We start from the raw sequence: 11,090 nt of genomic DNA, 5'->3' as shown, positions 1-11,090 counted from the left end.
TCGCTCCACCTGTTCACCAACACAGGGGACAGGAAAGAGGGATCTATGCAGACATTTGGACTGTCATACCCACCACACACACGGACTGCCAGTGCACCAAAGGAAGCAGCCTGCGGCGCACACACACACACACACACACCAGTTCCAAAGCTCTGCACACTCAATCCGTATGGCCAGGAAATTAGACTGACATCTCAATAACAGAATCAACAGGGCATATGGCCTCACTATCAATATTGTTATCACGTAAACAAATGTATATATAAACACAGAGTTAAGATTTGGGCATTCAGCTTGTTCTATGGTAGTGTTGCATGTAAATGCATTCACACGTCCTTTGTTGACATGCTGACCGACAACGGCTCTCCACTGGCAGTGAACCGTAGTTTTGTGTCCAAATTGACTCTCATCCTTGTAAAGCTTTAAAAAGCCACCCTTGCAGGCCTGTTGTTTTTGGCTGACTGGCCGGCCATATAGACTATATAGCAATACAGACAGAAGCATGTTGCAAACCCTCAGTTGGCAGATTATTAGGTACACCTAGCTAAAACTAATGCAGTCTAATACAGCAGTCCAACAGTAAATCCTACCTGTACACAGGCAATGTTTTTTTTTTACTGTTTAGAGAATTAGGAAACTGCTTTTGATCACTAAATTGTACAGGCAACAGGTGTTTTTATTTTGTCTACTGCATTTACATCAGTGAGATTATAGGCTAAATAACAGAAACTCATCTCTGTGCATTGCAGTACACCAAGCTAGAATGATCAAACAGATGAATCAACACCTCTCTAAAATAAATAGGTGTACTTAATAAGCTGCCAACTGACTGTATGTTACACTGTGCATCCATTTAGGCATCAAACTAGGAAATTAGGTTGCAGCTGTGTTCACAGTCTTATGATACGGATTGGTCTGTCGTTAGCCTGCCAGAGGTAATGGCCAAAACAGGAGACATCAGGTGTGTGTGCCTGTAGTGCTGACAGCCTAGAGAGAATTGCCTCTGTTTGTCAATTAGACAGCACCCATAGCTGGATGACTTCATTTGGCTTGTGAGCACCTGAGTCCACCATATACAGTCACAGGACTGTTGGGAAAGGCAGCCGTCACAGCAGCCACACACACACACACACACAAAACCACAGTGTACAAAGTGGTCAAATGTTAACTCAGGTGAATATTGGCTTAGAAGAGGATGTGGGTGTTTGTCTTGGTCTAAATGCCACCTGTCATCGTTGCTCTAATAGAACAAAGAGAAGGTGCACACGGCTCTTCACCACACATCAACAGGATCACATGGAACTGCCACGAAGCACAGACAACACTTTAAAACAAAGGGAATAACAGTCTGAGCAGACCAGTGTGTGTTGAATATAAAACTGGCTTAGAGAGCAATCGTATAAAACACTTCTGACATTTCTGGCTAATACAAGCAAAAATAATGATGAATTCTGATCATACCGTTCTGTGCTGCTTCTTTGCCTGCTATTTTCTCTCATCTCTTCTCAAACTGATGCACGTATAAAGTTTTATTGTCTTGTAAGTTACTTGGGCTGGCTTATTTGCCTTCCACAACAGTTGTTATTGCAGGGATGGAAAAGTAATGTGCATCTGTGGTGATGGTTGTTGTTGTTGCTAGCCAGGTGTTCCTTGTTTGTTCAGCTTCAGGTGACGCTCATCTGCATTAAAACATTCACTCTGCTTTAATTGCCTCTGCTTCTGCAGGTGATACAGAATGAGGCTCAAAGAGAGAGAGAGAGCAAAAAAACACCACCGAGCCACTACTGCGACTGAAAGCAATCCATTAAATTAATTAAATTGGAAATGACGAGGCAAATATAATCCAGAGAGCATTCATTTAGGTCCTCACAGTGAGTAAGGATGGACAACCCACTGAATCAGAATAAATTAGGCTCCATGTGATGTACTGTATGAATAAATGTGTTCAGTGTTAGGTTTATTGAGCTCATGGTTTAACTCTGAAGTTTAAACTCTCTGTGAAAGCTTAGGCAGCTGTGAGTCATTAGGCACATGTGTGCAAAAGTGTATTGTGATGTCGCTTTGTGTGTGTAGCTGTGTCATGCTGCTATCACTGTCTTGTCATTGTAGATGAGGTGAGAGGAGATGTAAGGCAGGCCTGACTAATTTATCAGTGTGTAAAAAGACAATTCACAGCATGTGAAATGCTACAACTGTGTGAGGTCAGCTCACTTATTCTTTAAAATCCAAGACTTACACAAGAAGATAAGGATAGGGCGTGCTTAGCTGAGTGTTGAGATAACTTTAAAATTATCCACAGATATACAGGAAGTGATGATAGTGATATGTCAAATGAAAAAGTGTAACAAATAGGACTTTTCTTGAAGCGCATGGCAAACACGGGGCAAGCCAACAGCCCCCTTAGCACCCATGCAAGTGATGGGCACTTCTCCTCCTCCTCCTCCTCCTCCTATACCATATGGAACTAATCGGCCAAGAGCTGGCCAGCTGGGACCTCCAACAGTCACCTGTGAGGGAGAAGGGGAGGGGGCTCTTCCACTAAGCCAAGGCAGCCCCCTCCTCCACATACACACACAAACGCACTTTGCCTTCCCTCCAAGGAGAGGAGGAAGGAGGAGGGAGATGTGGGGAGGGGAGTGGAGTGGAGGGGAGGCACGAGGCAACTGAATGTGAGTGAGTGGACTTAAATGCCAGGGACACAAAGGCTGCACCTGGTCCCCATCCGTCCATGCACACCATCACAATACAGCGCACATCTGTTCCTCTATCCTGCGCTCCCTCCTGACCTTTATCCACACACACATACACACACACACACACACACTGCAAAGACTAGAGTGCATGCACCAATCCTCACAACCACATCCACTTATAATTCAGCAGTGTATGGTCTCTCTCAGTGTCAGGCTGTTGTTTTAACCTCACAACTAGACAACAGGTTCAAGGACTTAAGTATTTTAGAGAGAGGGTGGTGTCAAGTTTCTTAGAATCATTAGACACGTGTTAAATCTACTTATTTCAATCAGCTTAATTTATATTATTGCTCTCCTGGGATTGACACCTCCTCAAGCCATTACCTCCATGATACAATTGCATCCACTTAAGTAGTCCAGGCACTTTTAACAATATAGTTTACAATATACTGGTTTACAATATAACCACAAGCTATGCAATGGGGTGACAGTGGTGTGGTGGGTAGAGCAGTTGTCTCCCATAACAGAAGGTTGAAGGTTCAAATCTCAGTGCCTGCAGTCCACAAGTCAAAGTGTCCTTGGGCACGACAGTGAACCCCCAAGTTACCTGTGATGGTGGCGCGTATGCATGCAGCGCCACTTGGCTTCATGAAAATGAATACATCTCTGCTTACAGCTAAATATATGTCATAGGCGCTGTGGTCAGAAAGTTGCCTATGTATTATCATAGTAACACCCTTACAGCCAGTCCCAGAGTGTTAAGCGAGCACTGACTGAATAAGGAACTGCAAATTAGAGAGGCATCAGAGGCGGAGAGAGAGGGATACAAGGAGGGAGAGAAGGATGGAGGATGGGAGGGAGGAAATGATAAGGATAGAAAATACTGTTTTCATTTAGTTTCATCAGAGAGACAAGCCTGGTTGTCAGACTCAGAGCCAGGCTGTTTTTCTTGGCTGTCATTACCACCTTCCAGCCCCACAGACTACATATTTGGACAAAGCCCAATGTCAACACTCTGCTCCTCACTGCCTACGGAGGGGAGACATGGGGAGATGGCAAGGTTGACAGTCAGGGGGCAGCAAAACAAAGATGTACACATAGTAAGGGGGAGAAAAGTGGGGGAAAGGGAGACAAAGAGAAATAGGGGTTCTCTCATGTGAAGGAACAGAAAACATGCATGTGACTTCCATACACACATGTGAAGAAGCACATATGCGTGGTGAGAGAAGCTCTCGCAAAACCTTGTCATTCAGTGAGATAATTGCAAAAACAGTGCTGTAATCCACCATGCCACATAGTGAAAAGAGGGACTTGGGGATGGAAATGTACTTAGTGGCGGTGCAAGGAAGAAAACAAAACAGGGAACAGAGAGACAGACAGACAGACATCTTCCATAAAAACTAAAAATGAGCAGTAAAAGAAGGCACAGTGATGCGATGCTGGAAGCAGAGGAGGTTTGGCAGAGGTTGGACAGTGAATACAGACAGTGTCCACGTGTACATGAAGTCAGACCACAGGGAGACAAGTGACTAGATGGAATCTGAAGTTGGTTACCTTATAAACACAACAAAACACTCCAGTCAGAGATAACTCATATTAGCATATTTCACTGCTGTTGCAATTTTGGAGTTGGGAAATTCCTATCTCTGTATCGGCAAGGACGGAAACTTAGTGACTGCTTATTATAGAGGAACAAAGTGGGAGGAAAAGTTTTGTTTAATTTTATGAAAAGACATCTTTAAAAGACAAACATTCAAAGCACTTCCCAGGACTGGATGTTGGTTAAACTGTCACAGTTGAATCAGTGCAAGATACCATTAAAATGAACATTGACACAGCCCAGTTTCCAACTCTGTTACTGGCATTATTTCTTCTAGATCCAGTAGTCAAATTCATGATTATACAGGTTTTATATCCCCCCAAAAATTAGAAGGAATGGGAAAACCCAACTGAATAAATGTAGTAAATAGTATGTATTTGACATGGACTCAAACACTTATGCGTATTTGCTGTTACAGGCTCATTTGTCACTGAAGGTGTGTTATTCAGTGGCACAAACTTCAAACACAGACTCATGTCTGTATCACATGCAGTTGGGCCACGGGGTGAGAACTGGAAGTGTGTCATTGCGTGTGTGTGTGTGTGTTAGCCCCATTTGCCAGGTGTTGGGTTTGTCATTGGTCGAGCGGACTCAGGACACTTATCAGTGAAGTAACACACCCACACCTGTGAAATGGCCTGCCTGAGGCACACACCCAACCAAATAAGAGCTATGACATAATAGATGCAATGCACATCTGTCAATCATGACCTCAAACCACAAAAGCCATGTCACTCACCCTCTCACGGCAGCTCCCCCTTCTCTGAGGCCAGTAGATTATCTGCCTATCTGGTTACAAGCCTTCTCACCTCTCCGTAACTAATTGGTTAGTCTGCCTATCAATCATCATGAGCCTCATGATAACTTAAAGTGAAAAGCACCAAGTGAAAAACAATCAACATTTATGGAGGACTGCCCCCCCCCCACTCCACCCAAAAAGTAAGTATTCTTGTCCTTCTTTTTACCCCTGCATGTTTCATATCAGGGTGAAAAAATCATATAATGGCAGAAATGACTTACAGAGATCCCCTGACACACAGCAAAGATATATATCACTGTTTCTGCCCAGAGAGTTAAGACTTGGCTTCTATACATCATAAACACAGGCATTCAACTTAAACTGCATGGAGAAAAAACACTGTTTTTCCTCTACTGTGTATCAGAGGTGACATAGGTATATATGCAGATACACTCTGAACTACATTTTCAGTAGTCCATAAAACAAATTAAAAGCCCTGTACATGAGAAAAAGTGAACGTTAAGACTGGCCTGTTTCACACCAGGTGTCAAAGGTCTAAACAGCCAAATGGCCTGGGCGCACGTCCAACCAGATGTTATCAACATGAACCATACTGAAGACATTTACACGGCCTTTCTTGAGACAGACCCAGAGTCTGGGAGCAATGACTAAGCAGGCTTTGTGTTTAGATATATCCCAAAGTCTTTATTGTACTTTTAGGTATTATACTTAGAGTTTTCCAGGGTAACTTATCGTAAATAGGCAGGTAGTTTGGTTCAAAAACATATTGTCAACCAAAGACATTGTGCAGCTCATTGAAAGTGAGTCATATCGAGGCCTGGGATAAACCAGCATCAATTCTGACTGCACTGTGGTAAAACAAAGACATTATCTTTTCGCCAACCATTCTATCCAGAAGACTAATCTGTTACCCTCAGGATTTGAGGATGCGGTGAATTAAAGAAGAGCAGAGGGAATTGTTCGCAGAGTCCGTAAGCAGAGCTGTGGGCAAGCTCAGCCCCAGCTGTATAAAAACCAGAGCTCCACAGCTGCTGAAAGAGACAGATAAGTAAAACAAAAAGGCCAGCTGTGCTCAAAACAAGAGAATGAGATAGCTGTGAAGGAGTGTGTAGGCACATATGTTTAAGAACACAGTGTTTTTGTTGTTGTTGTTTTGCTTATGAGCGAGGCTTCCTGATGGTGAAATGGATGTGTGTGTGTGTGTGTGTGTGTGTGTGTATACTAAAATATTTGTCTCAGCAAAGCAAATGATAACAGCAAAGAGTGAGTTAGTTTGTGTGTGAAAATACACTTTTTGCCAGCACTTTCTCATAAGGAGACAGAGGGAAGAAGAGAAAATAATGACTAAGAAAGACAATTCATGAAGAGAACAGCAACACCCAGTTCTTGTCCACACACACACCTACACACATTCAGCTTTTTTAGCTCTTGCAAGTTCTCTTGAGTATCAGTTCTTTCCTTTAGGGTGTTGCATTGGAAAATTACAACCTTTCCAGGAACGTTATACCAGTTTAAATGCATCCTGTCTCTTAGATGTAGTCCACAAAATGTAGGTGTCTTTTCCATCTGTCTGTGCATTCTTAGTTACGTATTGGAAAGTTTATCTTAAAGGCTGTCTTACACAATAACTGTCATACTGACACTGAAATAACTCAGTATATTGTCAAAGAGCAGCTAGTACTGTGGAACAGACTGAGAATCAACATACTGCAGCTCTACTTGTTTTTAGCTAAATATTGTATTCCCTGACCAGTAGACTGTAGATTATGTCTCACCATTCTCATCAACCCTAAAAACAGTAAATACACATAAAACAGTAGTCAGAAGAGCAACATCAGTGAGCTGCTAGTGTTGATCTGTGCCTGCCTGATGAGTAGGCTCAGTTATTTATTGGAAGCTATTGGAAGACTCATTTGGTTAAAAAAAGGTTTATGCAACTTTTGATGCTCATTTTAAGCTTTTAATTATTTTCTCATATTTTCATCTCGGTGTCCCTCAGTGCTATATAGTAAATACCCATTAGATTTTATGTCATTTATTATTTCTTTATTTATGTAGCCAATTAATCTCAATTCAGAACTTGAACTGATTCAGTTGAAGTCATTTTACAGCCGATGCTCTTCACCGTCAAACCACACCAGCCTAGTAAATTAAGATTTTGTCTTGGGTCACTGAGTGTGTCTCTCTGGCCAGTAGAGGGTGAGTAGACGGTTGCAGGAGACCTCTGACTCATGCACTTAGCACATGGACAAGGGTCCCCATGCAATGTCAAAGGAGTTGTGTTAGGAGAGGGGGGAATGCAGGTGGTTAGATTCTCATTGACAGAGATCTAAATCTGCACGCCACACACACACACACACAGCCAGTCAGGAGACGATCCCTGTGATGAAATAATCTTTCAGAGTGCTACTTCTAGTGACTGAGTGGTTTCTGTTGCGTAAATGACCCAAGTCTTTCATGTCTACGCACACACAAACACATTAGTGAGCACACACATTCAAACACACAGCCTCTCACTGAACCCCTGAGGCCAGATATCACAGTCCTTGCCACTGAAACTAATAAAGCACTTCCTGCATCAGCTACTCTATTCTGTGTGTATGTGTGCCTACAAAAAGTAGGTCTTCTGTGGATGAATTCTCCAGATAATAGTGTGGTGAGCGAGGGTCACGGTGGTCTGTTTGTCTATTTATTACTACACTTCCAGTAGAGAACTCACAGCTGGGACTGAGGTCAGAAAGAAAAGAAAAAGCTACAGAAAGTTATGAGACAAGCAACCTTGTACTTCAGTAGACACAATGTCTACAAGACACCTGGTACACACATGCACCCATTTCCTTAGACACAACCATATACTTACATGTATATGATGGAAAACGTTAAAGCCAAGACAAAAAATAGCAACTGCCCGTCAGGAATGAATGGAGGTAAAATAACATTTCGGAATAAAATAAACTGAAACAGCACATCCTTGATTGTTGCACAAGCACATATATAAACCCACACACTGATACACACACAGATACAGAACAGTGTCTGCTCTCAGGAGTATGACAGTCTCCAGCAGTCCAGACAGGGGTCTGTGAGACTGTGCAGCCGACAGTCGCTCCTATCTCCCCTGATGAAGTGGCCTGGCCTGGTGTGACACTAGCCAGGTCTCCCTGCCTTTTCTCTGTCTGCCGCCCCCTCACACACCTCCACCTCTCTCCATGTTATCCCCCAGAAAAGCAAACACAATTTCTCCTTCAAGGTAGATGGGTAACTTATCAAAACAAAGCGTTCCAACATTTTAACTCGAGTCACTTGTAAAGGCAATATCCAGTATAGTAATGTGACATTTGTGCTCTGCTGAGATTTACATACCCAGTGATGTCAGTGTTGTGTAACATGTTGTTGGTACAAGCAGGAAAGAGACACAGCAGTTTCCCTCCTCTTCCCATATGGGATACTGTACAACAGATGCACATCTTCTTTACCTAGTTTCTTCTGCTCTGCTTGCCATGTGGAAAACTGATTACTGAATAAATCGCAGCTGAGAGAGATAAGCCCCTTTCACACATGGAGCCAATCATACTGCTGAATTTATATATACAGTTAAGGTTGCGCTTTCTGTTTATATAGGTCCCCACTTTGTGCCAAAAGGTATAAGTCTCCTCCCATGTATCATAACCGTTCCAGGTAGATGAACCTCTTCTCCTGCTTGCCAAAAGTGGAAGCAAATTAGAAGATTGGGGCAAGCAGAGAAATAAAGAAATAACAAGAGGCTCCATGTTTTGGATACTAGATCAGAGAATGTTGCTGTTTTTGTTCTCAATAAAATTGTGGCAAGTCTTTTTGAAATGTCTTTTCACCTGGAAATGTTAACTTGTTAGAGCTTATACAGAAAGTAAACTCCTGCGACTAATATTCCCACATGAAGCCAAACATGAAAACTTTCCAGAGTATTTAAATGTTGAGGTGCAGTTGCTCTGGGAAATTCTTCCTAGAAAGCAAACTACTTCTCAATAACGCACAAGAAAGTGGTAATATACTCCTAAACTTTAACAACAGTCTGACATCAGTGCATATATGGTAATTTCTACAAAAATCTGCATTTTGTCCATATGGCGACCCAGGTTTTCTGTGCACAGGCAAGGAAACAGGCAGACATCTCTGCTTTCCTCCTACATCATTAGACAAGGATGAAGAGATAAAGAGGAATGGATGAGCCACCATCTGTACAATACAAAACAGCTCTGGGATTTAGGATGGAACACACACACATACACTATACACATAGTCACACTGTTTGCAAGCGCAGACACACTCGCTCATTGAAAATTTGAGATAAATGAACACTATTAGCTTCAGAGGGATACAAACAGAACTTCCAGACTGAAATCCCCACTCTTAGCTCCTACCTCCACTCTAGTAGAGTCCACTCTTCAGTCCTTTGAGAAAGTCAGCTGCAGTGGAGCGGTTTTTCTTTCGTATCCTTTCCTTTTTGTCTTTCTGTGACTCCACGCCTTCATATGTCAGGCATGTGTTTGCATTCTCACATATGTGAGCTCCAGTGTGGCGAAGGCCAGAGCCAGAGACACAGATGGCACCCAGATGGAGACAGATAACCAAGCAGACCAGCGCAATGTTGCACTACACGCTCTCTCTTGCTTTCTTACTTTCTTTGTCTTCGCTGTTCCTCTTTCTTTTGTGAAGCTCTCTAAATTTCCCTTGCGATCTCTTTCACTTAATCTGCCTCCACTGTTGTACTTATGTCTTTAACTCTCCCTTTCTCTCACTGAATTTGCATCCTCTCTCATGCTCGCTCTCTCAAGCTCTGAGCCTCCCACTTTTTCAATCTCTCTCTTTTGGCTCTAGCTCCTCCCCTGTTTTCCCACACACTGTTCTCCCCTCTGTTTGCTCTGACAACGTCACAGTCCCCATCCCCCGAGCCCCCCTCCCCAACCATTACCCCATGGGGGGGGCTTGATGGCGGAGGTTCTTTGCAACCCTACCCCCTCCGCCTCTCCCCTTTAAAGAGAAGTGGGGATCTCCTTTTAAAATCTTTTTATACTAACCACCCCCTTCTAGCCTCTTTCAATGATGTCCTCTTTTGTCTCAGCTCCTTAATGCAGCAGACTCAGCCCTTTCTCGCCAGTCAACCCATCGGGGGACTCTTCAGTAGCATGAATGAGTTATTCATCTCTCCTCTTCTACTCTCTTGTCCTCAGTGCTCCATCTTCACTGAGTTAAACTTAAATCGCTGTCTGATTTATGCCTGGCCTCATGCACAAGTGGTACTGTAGAGACAATGCAGGGTAAGATAATGGAGCCTGGCTGAGACTGGGCAGCCGGTGCACTTTATTCACTCCTACCTATTATTCTCCCAATCACTTTACTTCTAGAAAGCACACGGAGCTAAGGCTGGAGTAAATACGACATTAATCTGACTTTAATTAGACAACTGACAATTGAGAGAACATGAGCAACGTGTGACTTCAACATGTAAACAAACAAGCAAATGTTGCACAAACAATTCATTAGGAGAAGGTGTTGCCCCTTTTCTTGCTATCATGTAACAGCTCTGAATAACTTAAGGTGTAATGCAATCAAAATGGGCACGTTTTTTTTTTCTGGCCTTGGTGAACACAGGTGAAATCCACACTGATATGATAACTTACTGATTGTATGTGATGACAAAATGGTTATTGTGGGTTATTTTAATGCCAGAGATTGTCAAAAACTACATTTGACTGAATAATTGTCCATAATAACCTCTTTCTCCCCTCCTCTCTCCTTTTGGCCTGCTCTATTCAGGGTGCATCTGGTCAGCCAGCAGGCTCAGAGGCAGGCCAGGTGGCTATGAGAGAGCAAGAGAGGGAGGGGGTGGATAGATGAAGAAATGAGGAAGGCCTAGCATCTGAAGCTGCAACCCACTGCTATTATAGCACACACAAATTGCAACTGACACTACTGGACAATGGCGAACATGCATTTGCACCCAGCTGTAATGACTGGCAGGTGGCAGATGAGTGAGCACACTCATTAGAGTCTTCTG

At 43.1% G+C, this 11,090-nt stretch overlaps 1 protein-coding gene across 1 annotated transcript in view; it reads right to left on the bottom strand.

Annotated features, from left to right (window-relative positions):
* The window catches only part of cbfa2t2 (CBFA2/RUNX1 partner transcriptional co-repressor 2), a 22,589-nt gene extending 12,724 nt beyond the window's left edge, over positions 1 to 9,865 (bottom strand). Inside the window, exon 1 of the mRNA XM_020617188.1 lies at positions 9,454 to 9,865. The gene's annotated coding sequence lies outside the window, so the exon portion shown is untranslated. The remainder of the gene's footprint in view (positions 1 to 9,453) is intronic.
* Between the last annotated feature and the right edge of the window lie 1,225 nt (positions 9,866 to 11,090).

Source organism: Monopterus albus, unplaced genomic scaffold (genome assembly GCF_001952655.1).
Source record: "Monopterus albus unplaced genomic scaffold, M_albus_1.0 scaffold1.1, whole genome shotgun sequence".
Lineage (NCBI taxonomy): Eukaryota > Metazoa > Chordata > Actinopteri > Synbranchiformes > Synbranchidae > Monopterus > Monopterus albus.
This window is presented reverse-complemented; position numbering and strand designations above follow the sequence as displayed.